The 17,123-nt window shown below is 41.4% G+C and overlaps 1 protein-coding gene across 6 annotated transcripts in view; it reads right to left on the reverse strand.

Annotated features, from left to right (window-relative positions):
* The window catches only part of LOC139756395 (uncharacterized), a 665,354-nt gene that overhangs the window by 261,394 nt on the left and 386,837 nt on the right, over window positions 1-17,123 (reverse strand). The window lies entirely within an intron of this gene.

Consider the following 17,123-nt stretch of genomic DNA (forward strand, 5'->3'; position numbering starts at 1 on the left):
AAACTGGAATGATGTGGTAAACATGGGTTTAAGTCTTGTTAACTGACTGAAACAGGACATACACGGGTCTAAGGTAACCATGGGATGGCCTGAGGAGCTCATTCATGGATAGAGAGCCATAGTTTTGGTGCATGACAGCTTTGTCTGCTCCTGGCACTACCTCGCTGACACATGAAATGCTGATCAAGTATGAAAGAAGCAACATCACTTCTTTCTTAGTTATTTCATTATTCTTATAAGTTTCTTCATTTCACAAGAAAGAAATGGTGCACACAGCAAATACAATGCATGCTGATGTTTGGGAGACCAATTTGGTGAAAACAGAGAAAAACTTTTCTTTTAGGAGATAGAAATCTTTTCCTATCAAACATTGTTCTACAAGGTCATCTGAATGCAACTTAGGCAACTTGGATGGCATACACTGTTTTATTTTGGTATATTTCAAATTATTTCGGCTAGTTTTGGCATAATTTGATATATTTTGGATTTCTGTCATACTGTTTAAACTGTACATGGTTGAACTTCCTACATTAATCTTACAGCATTTTTCATAATATTGTACTCCATGTCATTCAATTTTAGTGGAAAATTTTTTAAAAGAACTTACATAAGAAAACTGAGTTGAAAAATGAACAAAAACTACACTTTACCACAACACAGGGGGGTTTGGGAACAAAGACCAAAAATACACAAAATAATAACCTTGTCAACCCCGGTATACCACATCGATCCAATTCACTCTATTCCTTGCCCGCCTTTCACCCTCCTGCATGTTCAGGCCCCGATCACTCAAAATCTTTTTCACTCCATCTTTCCACCTCCAATTTGGTCTCCCACTTCTCCTCGTTCCCTCCACCTCTGACACATATATCCTCTTGGTCAATCTTTCCTCACTCATTCTCTACATGTGCCCAAACCATTTCAAAACACCCTCTTCCGCTCTCTCAACCACGCTCTTTTTATTTCCACACATCTCTCTTACCCTTACATTACTTACTCAATCAAACCACCTCACACCACATATTGTCCTCAAACATCTCATTTCCAGCACATCCACCCTCCTGCGCACAACTCTATCCATAGCCCACGCCTCGCAACCATACAACATTGTTGGAACCACTATTCCTTCAAACATACCCATTTTTGCTTTCCAAGATAATGTTCTCGACTTCCACACATTCTTCAAGGCTCCCAGGATTTTCGCCCCCTCCCCCACCAAATGATTCACTTCCGCTTCCATGGTTCCATCCGCTGCCAGATCCACTCCCAGATATCTAAAACACTTTACTTCCTCCAGTTTTTCTCCATTCAAACTTACCTCCCAATTGACTTGACCCTCAACCCTACTGTACCTAATAACCTTGCTCTTATTCACATTTACTCTTAACTTTCTTCTTTCACACACTTTACCAAACTCAGTCACCAGCTTCTGCAGTTTCTCACATGAATCAGCCACCAGCGCTGTATCATCAGCGAACAACAACTGACTCACTTCCCAAGCTCTCTCATCCACAACAGACTTCATACTTGCCCCTCTTTCCAAAACTCTTGCATTCACCTCCCTAACAACCCCATCCATAAACAAATTAAACAACCATGGAGACATCACACACCCCTGCCACAAACCTACATTCACTGAGAACCAATCACTTTCCTCTCTTCATACACGTACACATGCCTTACATCCTCGATAAAAACTTTTCACTGCTTCTAACAACTTGCCTCCCACACCATATATTCTTAATACCTTCCACAGAGCATCTCTATCAACTCTATCATATGCCTTCTCCAGATTCATAAATGCTACATACAAATCCATTTGCTTTTCTAAGTATTTCTCACATACATTCTTCAAAGCAAACACCTGATCCACACATCCTCTACCACTTCTGAAACCACACTGCTCTTCCCCAATCTGATGCTCTGCACATGCCTTCACCCTCTCAATCAATACCCTCCCATATAATTTACCAGGAATACTCAACAAACTTATACCTCTGTAATTTGAGCACTCACTCTTATCCCCTTTGCCTTTGTACAATGGCACTATGCACGCATTCCGCCAATCCTCAGGCACCTCACCATGAGTCATACATACATTAAATAACCTTACCAACCAGTCAACAATACAGTCACCCCCTTTTTTAATAGATTCCACTGCAATACCATCCAAACCTGCTGCCTTGCCGGCTTTCATCTTCCGCAAAGCTTTCACTACCTCTTCTCTGTTTACCATATCATTTTCCCAAACCCTCTCACTTTGCACACCACCTCGACCAAAACACCCTATATCTGCCACTCTATCATCAAACACATTCAACAAACCTTCAAAATACTCACTCCATCTCCTTCTCACATCACCACTACTTGTTATCACCTCCCCATTTGCGCTGAAGCTCACTTCACTGAAGCTCCCATTTGCTCCCTTGTCTTACGCACTTTATTTACCTCCTTCCAGAACATCCTTTTATTCTCCCTAAAATTTAATGATACTCTCTCACCCCAACTCTCATTTGCCCTCTTTTTCACCTCTTGCACCTTTCTCTTGACCTCCTGTCTCTTTCTTTTATACATCTCCCACTCAATTGCATTTTTTCCCTGCAAAAATCGTCCAAATGCCTCTCTCTTCTCTTTCACTAATAATCTTACTTCTTCATCCCACCACTCACTACCCTTTCTAATCAACCCACCTCCCACTCTTCTCATGCCACAAGCATCTTTTGCACAATCCATCACTGATTCCCTAAATACATCCCATTCCTCCCCCACTCCCCTTACTTCCACTGTTCTCATCTTTTTCCATTCTGTACTCAGTTTCTCCTGGTACTTCCTCACACAAGTCTTACTCCCAAGCTCACTTATTCTCACCACCCTCTTCACCCCAACATTCACTCTTCTTTTCTGAAAACCCATACAAATCTTCACCTTAGCCTCCACAAGATAATGATCAGACATCCCTCCAGTTGCACCTCTCAGCACATAACATAAACATAAACAGAAACTAATAAACAACTGCTGTATCTGCTCCTATTCCTGAACTGACTCATCACCAAACCTAGACTCTTCATATATTAGCAGCTTGAGGTTGTGACAAAACCCTGAAATATGTCAAAATCAGCCAAACTGAACCAAAATAACAAAGTGTATGCCATCCACAATTGCCTAAGTTTTGTTCAAATGAGCTGGTAAAACAACATTTTATATGAAGAACAAAAAGATTCATCACTAGTCAGAGAAAAAATAATAATTTTGCCTCTCACCAGACTGGTCTCCCAAAAGCATCTTAAATAACACAGTAATAAAAATCAAAAACTATTTCTCTCTTATGAAGAGAAAAAGCATCATAAAAATTAATCATAAAACAACTACAAAACAAGTGACATATGCCTCAATTTAACTAAGGAGGAACAGAAAACTTTTGGAGGTAGCATATTGGTAGCATGGCAGTTAAGTGCTAAAATCAGCCTAATGTTCACGTCTTCCCAGGCAGTGGTGTCACTTTATTTCTGTAGTGTTTTGGTACACATATCTTTTATATACATACACATGTATATACATAAATGCCCACACACACACATACATTTCAAAATATACATACATATACATACAGAGATATATACATATATACACATGTACATATCCATACTTGCTGCCTTCATCCATTCCCGTCGCTACCCCGCCACACATAAAATAGCATTCCCCACCCCCCGTCCAAAGATTCAGCACCAGGAACAGACAAAAAATGCCACATTCATTCATACTCAGTCTCAAGCTGTCATGTGTAATGCACCAAAACCACAGCTCACTTTCCACATCCAGGCCCCACAAAACTTTCCATGGTTTACCCCAGGCCCTTCACATGACCTGGTTCAATCCACTGACAGCACGTCGACCCCGATACATCAAACCGTTCCAATTCACTCTATTCCTTGCATCCTTTTCACTCTCCTGTGTGTTCAGGCTCCGATCACTCAAAATCATTTTCACTCCATCCTTCCACCTCCAATCTGGTCTCCCACTTCTCAGTCTTCCCTACAATTCTGAAACATATATCCTCTTTGCCAATCTTTCCTCACATATTCTTTCCATGTGTCCAAACCATTTCAACACACCCTCTTCTGCTCTCTCAACCACACTCTTTTCATTACCCCACATCTCTCTTACCCTTTCATTACATACTCAACCAAACCACCTCACACCACATTTTACCCTCAAACATTCATTTCCAACATATCCACCCTCCTCCACACAACCCTATCAACAGCCCATGCCTTGTAACCATATAACATTGATGGAACCACAATTAAACATTCATATTTTTGCTCTCCGAGATAACATTCTTACCTTCCACATATTCTTCAAGGCTCCCAGAACCTTTGCTCCCTCCCCCACCCTGTGACTCACTTTCGCTTCCATGGTGCCATCCGCTGCTAAGTCCACTCCCAGATATCTAAAACACTTCACTTCCTCCATTTTTCTCCATTCAAACTTACCTCCCAATTAACTTGTCCCTCAACCCTACTGAACCGAATAACCTTGCTCTTATTAACATTTACTCTCAACTTCCTTCTTTCACACTTTACTAAACTCAGTCACCAACTTCTGCAGTTTCTAACCCAAATCAACCACCAGTGCCGTATCATCAGTAAACAACTGACTCACTTTCCAAGCCTTCTCATCCAGAACAGACTGCATACTTGCTCCTCTCTCCAAAACTTGTGCATCCACCTCCTTAACCACCTCTTCCATAAACAAATTAAACAACCATGGAGAAATCACCCACCCCTGCTGCAAACGAACATTCACTGGGAACCAGTCACTTTCGTCTCTTCCTGCTCATACACATGCCTTATATCCTTTGTAAAAACTTTTCACAGCTTCTACCAACTTGCCTCCCGCACCATATACTCTTAAAACCTTCCACAAGGCATCTCTATCCACCCTATCATACGCCTTCTCTAGATCCATAAATGCTACATACAAATCCATCTGTTTTTCTAAGTATTTCTCAAATACATTCTCTACCATTTCTGAAACCACACTGCTCTTCCCTAATCTGATTCTCTGTACATGCCTTTACCCTCTCAATCAATACCCTACCATATAATTTCCCAAGAATACTCAACAAACTTATACCTCTGAAATTTGAACACTCACCTTTATCCCCTTTGCCTTTGTACAATGGCACTATGCATGCATTCCACCAATCCTCAGGCATTTCAACATGACCCATACATACACTGAATATCCTTACCAACCAATCAACAACACAGTCACTGCCTTTTTCTTATAAATTCCTCAGCAATACCATCCAAACCTGCCGCCTTGCCAGCTTTCATCTTTCTCAAAGCTTTCACTACCTCATCTCTGTTCACCAAACCATTCTCCCTAACCCTCTCACTTCAAACTCCACCTGGACCAAAAGACCCTATATCTGCCACTCTATCATCAAACACATTCAACAAACCTTCAAAATATTCACTCCATCTCCTTCTCACTTCATCACTACTTGCTATTACCTTCCCATTTGCCACCTTCACCAATGTTCCCATTTGTTCTCTTGTCTTATCCACATTATTTGCCTCCTTCCAAGACATCTTATTCTCCCTAAAATTTAATGATACTCTCTAACCCCAACACTCATTTGCCCTCTTTTTCACCTCTTGCACCTTTCTCTTGACCCCATGCTACATTCTTTTATACATCTTCCTGTCATTTGCACTACTTCCCTGCAAAAATGGTCCAAATGCCTCTCTCTTCTTTTTCACTAAAAATATTACTTGATCATCCCACCATTCACACCCTTTCTAATCTGCCCACCTCTCACCTTTCTCATGGCACAAACATCTTTTGTGCAAGCCATCACTGCTTCCCTAAATACATCCCATTCCTCCCCCAATCCCTTACATAATCTGCTCTCACCTTTTGCCATTCTGCACTCAATCTCTCCTGGTACTTCCTCACGCACATCTCCTTTCCAAGCTCACTTATTCTCACCACTCTCTTCTCCCCAACATCCTCTCTTCTTCTCTGAAAACCTCTACAAATCTTCACCTTTGCCTCCACATCCAGATAGTGATCAGACATCCCTCCAGTTGCCCCTCTCAGCACATTGACATCCAAAACTCTCTCTTTTAAACGCCTATCAATTAACACGTAATCCAATAACGCTCTCTGGCCATCTCTCCGAATCGCATATATATACTTATGTATATCTCTCTTTTTAAACCAGGTATTCCCAATCACCAGTCCTTTTTCAGAACATAAATCTACAAGCTCTTCACCATTTCCATTTACAACACTGAACACACCATGTATACCAATAATTCACTCAACTGCCACGTTACTCACCTTTGCATTCAAATCACCCATCACTATAACCCAGTCTCATGCATCAAAGCTGCTAACACACTCACTCAGCTGCTCCCAAAACACTTGCCTCTCATGATCTTTCTTCTCATGACCAGGTGCATAGGCACCAATAATCACCCCTCTCTCTCCATCCACTTTCAGTTTTAGCCATATCAATCTAGAGTGTACTTTCTTACATTCTTTCACATATTCCCACAACTCCTGCCTCAGGAGGGGTGCTACTCATTCCTTTGCTCTTGTCCTCTCACTAACCCCTGACTTTACTCCCAAGACATTCCTAAACCACTCTTCCCCTTTACCCTTGAGCTTCGTTTCACTCGGAGCCAAAACATCCAGGCTCCTTTCCTCAAACATACTACCCATCTCTCCTTTTTCTCATCTTGGTTACATCCACACACACATTTAGACACCCTAATCTGAGCCTTTGAGGAGGATGAGCACTCCCCACATGACTCCTACTTCTGTTTCCCCTTTCAGAAATTGAAATACAAGTGGGGTGTTCCAGCCCCCCGCTCCCGCCCCTTTAGTCGCCTTCTACAACACACGGGGAATATGAGGAAAGTATTCTTTCTCCCCTATCCCCAGGGATAACTTCTATATTATCTACATTCTATCTATTATATTTGATCGCCGTTACCATGTCAGTGAGGCAGCGCTGGGAAACAGATCTTGATATGTAATAACTACAATAATGGTTGTGATAAAATTATTAATAATTTGTTCTACTATCTATCACATTGCATTACATACACAGAAAACACAAAAAAAGAAAGACATTAAACATGTAAAATGATGACAAATTTTGACCCAGGAATTTTGTTCTAGCCATAAATTGAATATGAATGTCAATAAGAAATGACACAATGGTTAATAGTTTTAGGGATGAACTACATTTAAGTCTTTTTCTACAGTTGCAGAAAGAAACGAATTGCATAAAAGGAGAGGAAAATGAAAATGAAAAACAGACTGTCACCATAGAAGCAACTTGGTTTATAGGGTACATACAGGAAGTATTGTAAACCACAAATAACAAAAAATGCAAGAAAGTGATGAGAAAGTGCATCAATTACATTCAATTCATGGAAGTCACTCTGACAGCAATCAACATAAAACATATCATATGAAGTGTTTTATCAAATAATGGGAGCAGGGGGCTAGAAACCCTATCTTCCTTGTATTTCAACTTTCTGAAAGGGGAAACAGAAGAAGGAGTCATGCTAGGAGTGCTCATCCTCCTCAGAGGTTCAGACTGGGGTGTCTAAATGTGTGTGGATGTAAACAAGATGAGAAAAAAGGTAGTATAGGTAGTATGTTTGAAGAAAGGAACCTGAATGTTTTGGCTCTGAGTGAAACCAAGCTCCAGGGTAGAAGTGGTTTGGGAATGTCTTGGGAGTAAAGTCAGGGGTTAGTGACAAGAGCAAAGGAAGGACTAGCACTACTGAAACAGGAGTTGTGGGAGTATGTGATAGAATGTAAGAAAGTAAACTCTAGATTGATATGGCTAAAACTGAAAGTGGATGGAGAGAGATGGGTGATTATTGGTGCCTATGCACCTGGTCATGAGAAAAGAGATCATGAGAGGCAAGTGTTTTGGGCGCAGCTGCGTGAGAGTGTTAGAAGCTTTGATGCACGAGACAGGGTTATAGTCAAGAGCGATTTGAATGCAAAGGTGAGTACTGTGGCAATCAAGGGTATAACTGGTGTACATGGAGTGTTCAGTGTTGTAACTGGAAATGATGAAGAGCTTGTAGATTTGTGTGCTGAAAAAAGACTGGTAATTGGCAATACCAGGTTTAAAAAGGGATATACATAAGTATATGTATGTAAGTAAGAAAGATGGCCAGAGATAATGACTGGATTACAGGTTAATTGATAGGCACATGAAAGAGAGACTTTTGGATGTTAATGTGTTGAGAGGGGCAACCAGGGGTCTGATCATTATCTTGAGGAGGCAAAGGTGAAGACTTGTAGAAGTTTTCAGAAAAGAAGAGAGAATGTTGAGGTGAAGAGAGTGGTGAGAGTAAGTGAGCTTGGAAAGAAGACGTGTGTGAGGAAGTACCAGGAGAGATTGAGTGCAGAATGGAAAAAGGTGAGAGCAAATGATGTAAGGGGAGTGGGGGACGAATGAAATGTATTCAGGGAAGCAGTGATGGCTCGCACAAAGGATGCCTGTGGCATGAAAAAAAGGGGGGAGGTGGGCAGATAATAGAGGGTAATGAGTGATGGGATGAAGAAGTAAGATTGTTATTGAAAGAGAAGGGACAGGCATTCGGACGATTTTTGCAGGGAAGTAGTGCGAATGACTGAGAGATGTAAAAATGAAAGAGGCAGGAGGTCACGAGAAAGGCACAAGAGGTGAAAAAGGGGGCAAATGAGAGTTGGGGTGAAAGAGTATCATTAAATTTTAGGGAGAATAAAAAGATGTTTTGGAAGGAGGTAAATAAAGTGTGTAAGACAGGAGACCAAATGGGAAAATCAGTGAAGGGGGATAATGGGGAGGTAATAACAAGTAGTAGTGAAGTGAGAAAGAGATGGAGTGAGTATTTTGAAGGTTTGTCGAATGTTTGATGATACAGTGGCAGATGTAGGGTGTTTTGGTCGAGGTGGTGTGCAAAGTGAGAGCATCAGAGAGAATAGTTTGGTAAACAGAGAAGAGGTAGTGAAAGCTTTGTGGAAGATGAATGCTGGCAAGGCGGCAGGTTTGGATGGTGTTGCAGTGGAATTTATGAAAAAAGAGGGTGACTGTGCTGCTGACTGGTTGGTAAGGATATTCAATGTATGTATGGTTCATGGTGGGGTGCCTGAGGATTGGCGGAATGCATGCATAGTGCCAATGTACTAAGGCAAAGGGGATAAAGGTGAGTGTTCAAATTACAGAGGTATAAGTTTGTTGAGTATTCCTGGGAAATTATATGGGAGGGTATTGATTGAGTTTTCAGAAAAGAAGAGAGAATGTTGGGGTGAAGAGGGTGGTGAGGGTAAGTGAGCTTGGGAAGGAGACTTGCGTGAGAAAGTACCAGGAGAGACTGAGTACAGAATGGAAAAAGGTGAAAACAAAGGAGGTAAGGGGAGTGGGGGAGGAATGGCAAGTATTTAGGGAAGCAGTGATGGCTTGCACAAAGGATGCTTGTGGCATAAGAAGCATGGGAGGTGGGTTGATTAGAAAGGGTAGTGAGTGGTGGGATGAAGAAGTAAGATTATTAGTGAAAGAGAAGAGAGAGGCATTTGGATGATTTTAGCAAGGAAAAAATGCAAATGAGTGGGAGACGTATAAAAGAAAGAGGCAGGAGGTCAAGAGAAAGGTGCAAGAGGTGAAAAAGAGGGCAAATGAGAGTTGGGGTGAGAGAGTATCATTAAATTTTAGGGAGGATAAAAAGATGTTCTGGAAGGAGGTAAATAAAGTGCGTAAGACAAGGGAGCAAATGGGAACTTCAGTGAAGGGGGCTAATGGGGAGGTGATAACAAGTAGTGGTGATGTGAGAAGGAGATGGAGTGAGTATTTTGAAGGTTTGTTGAATGTGTTTGATGATAGAGTGGCAGATATAAGGTGTTTTGGCTGAGGTGGTGTGCAAAGTGAGAGGGTTAGGGAAAATGATTTGGTAAACAGAGAAGAGGTAGTAAAAGCTTTGCAGAAGATGAAAGCTGGCAAGGCAGTAGGTTTGGATGGTATTGCACTGGAATTTATTAAAAAGGGGGTGACTGTATTGTTGACTGGTTGGTAAGGTTATTTAATGTATGTATGATTCATGGTGAAGTGCCCGAGGATTGGCGGAATGCTTGCATAGTGCCATTGTACAAAGGCAAAGGGGATAAGAGTGAGTGCTCAAATTACAGAGGTATAAGTTTGTTGAGTATTCCTGGGAAATTATAGGGGAGGGTATTGATTGAGAGGGTGAAGGCATGTACAGAGCACCAGATTGGGGAAGAGCAGTGTGGTTTCAGAAGTGGTAGAGGATGTGTGGATTAGGTGTTTGATTTGAAGAATGTATGTGAGAAATACTTAGAAAAGCAAATGGATTTGTATGTAGCATTTATGGATCTGGAGAAGGCATATGATAGAGTTGATAGAGATGCTCTGTGGAAGGTACTAAGAATATATGGTGTGGGAGGCAAGTTGCTACAAGCAGTGAAAAGTTTTTATTGAGGATGTAAGTCATGTGTATGTGCAGGAAGAGAGGAAAGTGATTGGTTCTCAGTGAATATAGGTTTGTGGCAGGGGTGTGTGATGTCTCCATGGTTGTTTAATTTGTTTATGGATGGGGTTGTTAGGGAGGTGAATGCAAGAGTTTTGGAAAGAAGGGCAAGTATGCAGTCTGATGTGGATGAGAGAGCTTGGGAAGTGAGTCAGTTGTTGTTCGCTGATGATATAGCACTGGTGGCTGATTCATGTGAGAAACTGCAGAAGCTGGTGACTGAGTTTGGTAAAGTGTGTGAAAGAAGAAAGTTAAGAGTAAATGTGAATAAGAGCAAGGTTATTAGGTACAGTAGGGTTTAGGGTCAAGTCAATTGGGAGGTAAGTTTGAATGGAGAAAAACTGGAGGAAGTAAAGTGTTTTAGATATCTGGGAGTGGATCTGGCAGCCGATGGAACCATGGAAGCGGAAGTGAATCATAGGGTGGGGGAAGGGGCGAAAATCCTGGGAGCCTTGAAGAATGTGTGGAAGTCGAGAGCATTATCTCGGAAAGCAAAAATGAGTATGTCTGAAGGTATAGTGGTTCCAACAATGTTGTATGGTTGCGAGGCGTGGGCTATGGACAGAGTTGTGTACAGGAGGGTGGATGTGCTGGAAATGAGATGTTTGAGGACAATATGTGGTGTGAGGTGGTTTGATCGAGTAAGTAATGTAAGGGTAAGAGAGATGTGTGGAAATAAAAAGAGCGTGGTTGAGAGAGCAGAAGAGGGTGTTTTGAAATGGTTTGGTCATATGGAGAGAATGAGTGAGGAAAGATTGACCAAGAGGATATATGTATCAGAGGTGGAAGGAACGAGAAGTGGGAAACCAAATTGGAGGTGGAAAGATGGAGTGAAAAAGATTTTGAGTGATTGGGGCCTGAACACGCAGGAGGGTGAAAGGCGGGCAAGGAATAGAGTGAATTGGATCGATGTGGTATACCGGGGTCGACGTGCTGTCAATGGATTGAATCAGGGCATGTGAAGCGTCTGGGGTAAACCATGGAAAGTTCTGTGGGGCCTGGATGTGGAGGGGGAGCTGTGGTTTTGGGCATTATTACGTGACAGCTGGAGACTGAGTGTGAACGAATGGGGCCTTTGTTGTCTTTTCCTAGTGCTACCTCGCACACATGAGGGGGGGAGGGGGATGTTATTCCATGTGTGGCGAGGTGGTGATGGGAATAAATAAAGGCAGACAGTATGAATTATGTACATGTGTATATATGTATATGTCTGTGTGTGTATATATAGGTATATATGTGTACATTGAGATGTATAGGTATGTATATTTGTGTGTATGGACATGTATGTATATACGTGTGTATGAGGGTGGGTTGGGCCATATCTTTCGTCTGTTTCCTTGTGCTACCTCGCAAACGCGGGAGACAGCGACAAAGCAAAATAAAAAAATATAATAAATAATAATATTGATTGGGAGGGTAAAGGCAGGTACAGAGCATCAGATTGGAGAAGAGGAGTGTGATTTCAGAAGTGGTAGAAGATGTAAGGATCAGGTGCTAGCTTTGAAGAATGTATGTGAGAGATACTTAGAAAAACAGATGGATTTGTATGTAACATTTATGGATCTGGAGAAAGCATGAGATAGAATTGATAGAGATGCTTTGAGGAAGGTATTAAGAGTATATGGTGTGGAAGGTAAATAGCTAGAAGCAGTGAAAAGTTTTTATCAAGGGTGTGGGGCATGTGTACAAGTAGGAAGAGAGGAAAGTGATTGGTTCCCAGTGAATGTCCGTTTGCGGCATGGGTGTGTGATGTCTCCATAGTTGTTTAATATGTTTATGGATGAGGTTGTTAGGGAAGTGAATGCAAGTTTTAGAGAGAGATGGGCAAGTATGCAGTCTGTTGTGGATGAGAGGACTTGGAAAGTGAGTCAGTTGTTGTTCGCTGATGATACAGCGCTGGTGGCTGATTCGGGTGAGAAATTGCAGAAGTTGGTAACTGAGTCTGGTAAAGTGTGTGAAAGAAGAAAGCTGAGAGTAAATGTGAATAAGAGTAAGGATACTAGGTTCAGTAGGGTTCAGGGACAAGTTAATAGGGAGGTAACTTTGATAGAAAAATTGGAAGTGAAGTGTTTTAGATATCTGGGAGTGGATTTAGCAGCAGATGGAACCATGGAAGCAGAAGTGAGTCACACGGTGGGGGAGGAGGCGAAAGTTCTGGGAGCGTTGAAGAATGTGTGGAAGGTGAGAACATTATCTCGGAGAGCAAAAATGGGTATGTTTGAGGGAATAGTGGTTCCAACAATGTTATATGGTTGCAAGGCATGGGCTGATAGGGTTGTGCAGAGGAGGGTGGATGTGTTGAAAATGAAATGTATTGGGACAATATGAGGTGTGAGGTGGTTTGATCAAGTAAGTAATGATAAGGTAAGAGAGATGCATAATAATAAAAAAGTATGGTTGACAGAGCAGAATAGGGTGTATTGAAATGGTTTGGACACATGGAGAGAATGAGTGAGGAAAGATTGACAAAGAGGATATGATATATGTGTCAGAGGTGGAGGGAACAAGAAGAAGTGGGAGACCAAACTGGAGGTCGAAGGATGGAGTGAATAAGATTTTGAGCGATCAGGGCCTGAACATAAAGGAGGGAGAAAGGCATTCAAGGAATAGAGTGAATTTGAACAATGTGGTATACTGGGGTCAACATGCTGTCAATGGATTGAACCACGGCAAGTGAAGTGTCTGGGGTAAACCGTGGAAAGTTTTGTGGGGCCTGGATGTGTAAAGGGAGCTGTGGTTTTGGTGAATTACACATGACAGCTAGAGACCGAGTGTGAAAGAATGTGGCCAGCAAGTATGAATATGTACATGAGTATATATCTATATGTCTATGCATGTATATGCATGTATACGTTGAAATGTATAGGTATGTATATAAGTATGTGTGGGCGTTTATTTATATACATGGGTATGTGGGTGGGTTGGGCCATTCTTTCGTCTGTCTCCTTGCGCTACCTTGCTAATGCGGGAGACCGCGACTAAGTATAATAAAAATATGATAATTAAATAATCTATCTGCCAGCTAGGGAGGGGAACTGTGACACTATTAGTCACTTAAGTGAATAATTAGCTGAGTGGTAGCACTGAAATTGATGTATTATATCTCAAGTATGATCAGATGACTTTATAAGCTTGTGTATAAGCAGCCTGGAATCAAATGTATTATTCAGACCCACACATCTCTCCTAGGCCCAATTTATAAACCCTGCCAAAAACATGACTTTAAATGCTAAAATGTCTGTTTTCCTGATACTGACTCAACCCTTCATTTGCTGTAGCATAACAAGGTCAAACTTTGAGAGAGAAAACTAAAAATGCATGAAATTGTACAAAATCTGTAACGGAAATGTAATTGTGATTTCAATTAATAAAGCTGACCTTACTTTTTCAAGAATAGTAGACTGGAAATAGGGAAGGAAGGGGAGAAATACTGCCCACACGTCCCATGCATGTTGTACAAGGCAACTAAAAGGGTTGGAAGTGGAGGGCTGAAAATCCTCCCCTCCGGTATTATTTTCCCAAAGAAGTACAGAGCAAGGAGTCAAGTGAGGACTCTTTCCTCTCGGGTTCAGTCATCTGTTCCTGGTGCTACCTTGCTAAAGTGGGAAAAGACAAACATCTATAAAAGAAAGAAGAAGAACACTCATACATTCCAAATGCAGGTATAGTCCTAGATATGGCATATGGAGCTATAGGTATGGTTCATGAGGCTAAATTGTCTAAGGAGAATAATGTTACTACCTAATGATACAACACAGCTTCTTTATCTTGAAGAATATAACTTTATACAATTACACAAAATATATTCAGAATATATTTTACAGTGAATTTCCACAACATTAATACTTTTATCCCTGGATACAAGAAAGAAAGAATACACTGTAAATTCAATAAATCACCAATACAGGTACCAAACATCATGTCATCATCACTAAATAAATCACTGGATAACATGGATTACACCTAATAGGACCTACCAAGTTCACACAAGAGTGTCTACCTCCAATAAATCTGACTGTGAAAATTGGAGGTGGAAGGGTGGAGTGAAAAATATTTTGAGCAATCAGGGCCTTAACATGCAGTGGAGGTCAGATGTGTACAAGGAACAGAGTGAATCAGAACAATGTGGTATACCAGGACAACATGCTGTCAGTGAAGTGAAGTAGGGCAAGTGAAATGTCTTGGGTAAACCATGGAAAGTTCTGTGTGGCCTGGATGTGGATAGGGAGCTATGGGTTAAGGGCATTACACATAACAGCAAGGAATTAAGTGTGAATGAATGTGGCCTTATTTTTCTGTTTTCCAGGCACTACCTCACTGTTGCAGGGGGTGGCAATGCTATTTCATGTGGGGTGGGTTGGAGTCAAAAATGGATGAAGGCAAGCAATTCTAAATATGTACACATACATATAAGTGATTTGGTAAACAGAAAAGAGGTAGTGAAAGCTTTGCGGAAGATGACAGCCGGCAAGGTGGCAGGTTTGGATGGTACTGCGGTGGAATTTATGAAAAAGGGGGAGACTGTGTTGTTGACAGATTGGTAAGGATATTTAATGTATGTATGGCTCATGGTGAAGTGCCTGAGGATTGGCGGAATGCATGCATAGTGCCACTGTACAAAGGCCAAGGGGATAAAGGTGAGTGTTCAAATTACAGAGGTATAAGTTTGTTGAGTATTCCTGGGAAATCATATGGGAGGGTATCGACTGAGAGGGTGAAGGCATGTACAGAGCATCAGATTGGGGAAGAGCAGTGTGGTTTCAGTAGTAGAGGATGCGTGGATCAGGTGTTTGCTTTGAAGAATGTATGTGATAACTAATTAGAAAAACAAATGGATTTGTATGTAGCATTTATGGATCTGGAGAAGGCATTTGATAGAGTTGACAGAGATGCTCTGTGGAAGGTATTAAGAATATATGGAGTGGGAGGCAAGTTGCTAGAAGCAGTGAAAAGTTCTTATCAAGTATGTAAGGCATGTGTATGAGTAGGAAGAGAGGAAAGTGAGTGGTTCTCAGTGAATGTTGGTTTGCGGCAGGGGTGACAGATGTCGCCATGGTTGTTTGAGTTGTGTATGGATGGGGTTGTTAGGGAGGTGAATGCAAGAGTTTTGGAGAGATGGGCAAGTATACAGTCTGTTCTGGATGAAAGGGCTTTGGAAGTGAGTCAGTTGTTCTCTGGTGATACTGCGCTGGTGGCTGATTCAGGTGAGAAACTACAAAGCTGGTGACTGAGTTTGGTAAAGTGTGTGAAAGAAGAAAGCTGAGAGTAAATGTGAATAAGAGCAAGGTTATTAGATACAGTAGGGTTGAGGGGCAAGTCAATTGAGAGGTAAGTTTGAATGGAGAAAAACTGAAGGAAGTGAAGTGTTTTAGATATCTGGGAGTGGATTCGGTAGTAGATGGAACCATTGAAGCGGAAGCGAGTCAAAGGTTAGGGGAGAGGGTGAAAGTTCTGGGAGCATTGGAAAATGTGTGGAGGGTGAAAACATTATCTCGGAAAGCAAAAATGGGTATGTTTGAAGGAATAGTGGTTCCAACAATGTTATATGGATGCAAGGCATGAGCTACAGATAGGGTTGTGCGAAAGAGGATGGATGTGTTGGAAATGAGATGTTTGAGGACAATAAGTGATGTGAAGTGGTTTGATCGAGTAAGTAATGAAAGAAGATGTAAAATAAAAAGTATGGTTGAAGAGCAGAAAGGGTGTTTTGAAATGGTTTGGACACATGGAGAGAATGAGTGAGGAAAGATTGACAAAGAGGATATGATATATGTGTCAGAGGTGGAGGGAACAAGAAGAAGTGGGAGACCAAACTGGAGGTCGAAGGATGGAGTGAATAAGATTTTGAGCGATCAGGGCCTGAACATAAAGGAGGAAAAGGCATTCAAGGAATAGATGAATTTGAACAATGTGGTATACTGGGTCAACATCTGTCAATGGATTGAACCACGGCAAGTGAAGTGTCTGGGGTAAACCGTGGAAAGTTTTGTGGGGCCTGGATGTGAAAGGGAGCTGTGGTTTTGGTGAATTACACATGACAGCTAGAGACTAGTGTGAAAGAATGTGGCCAGCAAGTATGAATATGTACATGAGTATATATCTATATGTCTATGCATGTATATGCATGTATACGTTGAAATGTATAGGTATGTATATAAGTATGTGTGGGCGTTTATTTATATACATGGGTATGTGGGTGGGTTGGGCCATTCTTTCGTCTGTCTCCTTGCGCTACCTTGCTAATGCGGGAGACCGCGACTAAGTATAATAAAAATATGATAATTAAATAATCTATCTGCCAGCTAGGGAGGGGAACTGTGACACTATTAGTCACTTAAGTGAATAATTAGCTGAGTGGTAGCACTGAAATTGATGTATTATATCTCAAGTATGATCAGATGACTTTATAAGCTTGTGTATAAGCAGCCTGGAATCAAATGTATTATTCAGACCCACACATCTCTCCTAGGCCCAATTTATAAACCCTGCCAAAAACATGACTTTAAATGCTAAAATGTCTGTTTTCCTGATACTGACTCAACCCTTCATTTGCTGTAG

The sequence above is a fragment of the Panulirus ornatus genome, chromosome 21 (genome assembly GCF_036320965.1).
Source record: "Panulirus ornatus isolate Po-2019 chromosome 21, ASM3632096v1, whole genome shotgun sequence".
Classification (NCBI taxonomy): Eukaryota; Metazoa; Arthropoda; class Malacostraca; order Decapoda; family Palinuridae; genus Panulirus; species Panulirus ornatus.